Source organism: Capsicum annuum, chromosome 1, assembly GCF_002878395.1.
Source record: "Capsicum annuum cultivar UCD-10X-F1 chromosome 1, UCD10Xv1.1, whole genome shotgun sequence".
In the NCBI taxonomy this organism is placed as follows: Eukaryota; Viridiplantae; Streptophyta; class Magnoliopsida; order Solanales; family Solanaceae; genus Capsicum; species Capsicum annuum.
In genome coordinates this window covers 85,616,084-85,621,496 of record NC_061111.1, presented here as the reverse complement: position 1 = coordinate 85,621,496, position 5,413 = coordinate 85,616,084, and positions in this window count along the sequence as shown.

Genomic DNA, 5,413 nt, shown 5'->3' with positions numbered 1-5,413 from the left:
ACTATCCCAGAAGAAGAAATACCCTTAACCTCAAGCGTCATAACACATCTACACAACTGTGCTTGAACAATACAGTGCTTTTTCTTCATGAAATATTCAAAGATGGTATTGTCACAAAAGTTTTTATATTGTTGCTTATTTAATATGGAGTGTATGCTTCCATCATTATCATTATCGCTATACGAGCACATGTGTGGTGCAAATCTTGAAAGTTTTCTGACAATGAATATTTCATCATGCATCACCTACACAAAGTAAAAGTACAACTTATTAAACTATAAAATAAATTCAAATCAGCAAAAAATATATATATATATATATATATATATATTACATGCATATGTATTTTGATAATACCAAAAATGCATTCAATACTAAAAAAACATATGAATTATACTAAAAATACATGTCACCAAAAGACTCTTAATAAATACTTAATATAACAATATATTTTCAGACAATTATACTGTCATCTTCACAAATAAGCTTTCTACTGACTTCTGCCCTCCTAATATCATCAGGACATAAAATACATAGTAAATACCTAAAAAAATATAGATAAGTTCCAACTTTGATAAAATCTTTAGTTGGAGCAAAACAACGCTTAACATTCTAATAATAAAAAATACATTTACAACAATAAAATAGGAAACTTTTTCCTCACTATATACCATGCATATGTATTTTTATCAGTCCAAAAATACAAAAAATACTAAAAAAATACATATTAATTATACTAAAATACATATAGAAAAAAAATTGTTCATGAGTATTACCCTAGTTATTAACAGTATATTTTCACAATTATCCTATCTTCTTCACAAATATGCTTTCTGCTGAATTTTGCCCTCCTAATATCATCATAACATAAAATACATATTAACTACTTCAAAAAAATACATATAACTTACAACTTTAGTAATATCTTTTCTTAGAGCAAAATACATTTACTCAAAAAGTACATTTACAACAAAAAAATACATCTTCCTCACTATCTTCTTCAGAATCATCAACAAAAGAGTTCAGAACATCCTCATCAACCTTACTCAAAATTTTAATTTCTTTAGCTTTCCTTTTCTTCTCGTATTTTTTATTTTTTTGTTCCTTTGGAGAAGGCGTTTTCTTCAACGGTTTTTTTTTTAATTTCTATCATCGTCACTGGATCGTTGCAATACTTGGACCTAATCTCCTTCGAACTGTCAGATTTCTTCAACTGTAAAGAATTTGAAATAACTTTAACTACATCTTCTTGAGTTAACTCAGGACTAAAAGATGGTCTACAATTAGCCACCAAATTCAAATTTCGTACAACACTATTTGTTTGTGAATTTGGTGTTTGTTCATCCATTAAAACAAAAAAAAACTTAAAATCTAATTTTAAGATGTATTAGAGTTGAAAAAAACTGCTAACATGCAATAGCTAAATTAAGAGTCACCTAAAATAGATGAAGATAATCTTTATAGATGATGTGGTAAAATCATGCAAAGGAAATAAAATTGAAGCGGGAAGAGATTGTTAATGTCGAAAAAGATAGAAAAAAATCTTTCAAATTAAGGAGAGAGAAAAATAATGGCGTGAAAAGAGGGAAAACTGAAAGTTTACTTCTCCTATAAGGTAAAAAGTAGGGACCACAATAAAATAATGCTATAGATGCTACAAAATATAATTTGATAAAAGTGTTGTTATTTTTTGTAATTTAATACATAGGTATTCTACTTTAGGTATTTTATCCTTTAAATAAAGAGTAATTTATCAAGGCATTAATAGTTTGGAATCATCATACCAATTAGATTTGCAAGCTAATTAGTGTAAGATGGGGTCACCATGACCCCCAGCTACCCATCTAAGTTGAGGGAATACACGGCCCCCATTTAACTCCCAAGCCCAAATTTAAAATCCATCCATTACCTCCAAGGCCTTTCAAAAATCATTTATGTTCCATTAACCTTTTATGCAATACAAGGTTTCAAAAGTGAAGTAATTTTTGTGTATATCTATGTTTTAAACCAGTTTCATAAGTTGGGTTGAGGTTAAAGCCAATTCCAAATCATTGAACTATAAAATTTAGGGAAAGCCGTGTTCCTCATTTCAATTCTCACACCCATGCATAGATTTAGTTCAAAATTATGAGAATAAAGCATAAACAATTAATTCAAAACCATGGGGATTCAATTCATGTAATTCCAAACCCCTCAATCCATATCAAAAATCTAACAATTAAATCACATAGATAACAATTAAATACATGCTTTTGTAGAAAAACCAATTTAGGAAAGAGATAAATGCCTTAAACATACAAGAATTTGGAGTCAATTTGAAGGTTGGAGCCCGAATGATGAATTCTCTATGAAACCTTTACATTTTCTTGGGTTTTGAGTTTGAGAGTGAAAGAGAGTAATTTTATCCTTGAAAACTAAAGAAAACAAGCTTATTTTATGTTTGAGGGTCGTACAAAGGTAAAAAGACCCAAAATCCCCTCACTCCAAGTCAAAAAATTAATAAATGCACGAAAATTTTGCCTTGGCATGGCACACCAATATCACGAAGACTATCCTTCATGCCACACCAATATCGTGGAGGGTAGCCTCTGTGACAGGGCCAAAATGCGTAGGTTAACCTCCGTGACACATTGATATCGCGAACCCCTACTGCCTCGGGGTCACAAAATGTCCCCAAACCCTTTCCAAAAATTTTAAAACTTTCTCGAATTACCCTTTTAACATCCCTAAATATAATTTAAGTCAAAAATCGATATTATGAATACGGGAAGATCAAAAATAAATTGGTCAAAATTTTAAGGATCTTACATGTGGGTTTGAACCAAATTATTTATTGTTATATACTTTTTTATAGATTTCTAATATAAATGTTTTTCTTTTTTCTGTTATATGTGTAATTCTTAAAAAAGAAAAAACTTTATTTTAAAAAATTATAATATAAGATTAATAATTTAAAAACAAAGTAAAAAATGAATTGTAAGTAGAATTGGTGATGAATTTTTGAATAATTGTAATTTGTTATATAAAATATGAAGTACTCTATAATTTGTTATATAATCGTCGAGTCCAGTTGTAATTATAATATATAGTATATTCATGAAGTTTTAAATAATCACTCTCTTTTAAAATATATTAAATATCGATACTCGTTCATTAGCTTGAGATAATTGCCCCATCTTAAATTTCATAATCCTCAAGCTTCAAATTCGAACTCTGCCTCTGATGAGGAGGTTTATATATGTGCGAAATTAGAGTCTGAAAATCCATTTGGCCGATGTGGGAGTGTGACTTTCTTGTATTTTTTGGGGAATTCATTGAGGGATAAGGTTTGACTAGCTGGAGTTGTACAATCGTCTTATGAACTGAGATAATTTTAGGTGAAAATTAAGAAATTCAAAATGAAAAATTGAAGGAAATCACCTGGAACCTTTGATTGTACAACAATTAGGGCCTTGCAGGTGGAATTTTTTTAGAGAGGTAAAAGATCAGAGGCAGCAACATATCGATGGTGGGTGTCGTCATCTCATTTGTTGGAGAAGAGGGCTTTAGTTCATTTTTAGTTGAAGCTGTGTTGTCTGATTTTTTATAAGAGAAAAGAAGAGTGTTAAGGGTGAGTTAGATTGTAAGCAGGGTCGGAGAGTATCATTTTGTTGGGCTGATCTGGTGGTGAACCAATGGACAAAGGAGTCCAATTAACTTTTAATAGATAAATCACGATTTGGAAAAATATTTTCAATAAAATTGAGATATATTAAATCTCAATGATTTTTAAGCTTCTTAATTCAATTGAAATTAAAATAATTATCTTGACACAAATTTGATTTACTTTGAAAGTAAAATCTAACCTTTTTTACCATGAAAATAATAATTTTCTGGAGTTGGAGTTAGAGTTGGAGTTGGAGTTAGTGTTTTGTGTGATCATGAATATAAATTGAAGTTATTTTTGAAATTTTGTGACAGAAAGAGGAGTGGGAAAAGTAAAAACAAGTAAAACTTTTTCACTTTTCCAAAAACAATTTTCACTAAAGTGAAATAATTTTTATGGGCAAACACCACTATTTTCACTTTTTTCTCTGAAATGAAATAATTTTTCAAAAAAAAACGTGAAAAAATTTCATGGCTAAATGTCCACAAATTTCTCATTTAGCCAGCTTTTAGAAGAATCAAATCAAATGCCAATTCCAACAATAATCATCTCTCAAAATATTTTCTCCAATAAAAGTCATATAATGTCTTACATGAAAATATATGTTTTACTTGAAAATGATAAAATTAGCCTTACATTAATTTTGAAAAAATATTTAATTCTAACAAAATAGTGTAATACACCGAGAATCCCAACAGATAGTAGAACCATGCTTCAAGCTCATGAAAAATAAATTTTTATTGTTTCGGTACTTTTATAATCAATTTTCATGTATATTAAGGCCTCAAATACGTCCTAGCTATTAGACGAATCAAAACATCCCTTATCGATGAATTCTTAAGAAGGATATTGTCATAGTCAACTTCAAATAAGTATATCTTTTTTATACTATGAATTTTTGAGCTCATGACCCACCAACATATATATAATTAAATTAGCTTTCCAACGAGACCAATTTTTCCAAAATCCGATATTGGAGTAAAAGTTTATACCCATTTTACTGAGAGTTATTTGAGCTGTCCAGGAGCGACGGGCAAGCTGATGGACCATCAAGTCAGCAGCAGACCGTCGCTCTGGCCATCGCAACTAAGGCAGTGAGGCTGTTTTCTAGCCCAAAACTGACGGTTGGAGTGATGGTCAGTCACCAAAGTGATGGTTCATCACCCAAACTGTCAACTTTGTCCGAAACAGCGTTGTAACAACATTTTAAAGGGCTTTTAGGTCTTTTTCCACCCTTTTTAATCCCCAATTACATCAAATCAAAGTAAATAACTCCTCATTTATCCACGACATTAAAATTAGGATTTCTTTCAAGATCAAAACCCAAAAACAAGATTCAAACCCTTCTTCAAGAAAACTTAAGAATCAAAACGTCACCGTTTAAGAACATTCAAGAAAAGTTAACCTCCTTCAAGATTCAAGATTTTGTGGTGTATTAGATGTTGATTCATGGGTTCCTTCAACCCATGAAGCTCAAGAATCCCTTTTTAATTATAAAGATTGTGTATTTATGATTTCCATGATTATGATTGAATTGAAGTTTATGTCTATGTTATTGTTGGGTTATAATTCATGTTTTAGATTAAAAGTTGAAAGCTTTGATCCTAGTATGTGATTATTTGCAAGATATTCATTATAAACCCTTCAAATTACATGTTGATTGATGTAGCCATGTTATTTAGATGTATTGTTTGGTGTATAATCAAAGCATGCTCTCCATATGTTTGATTAAATGCCTATGTGAATGAAGTAGTGCCATTATAGCAT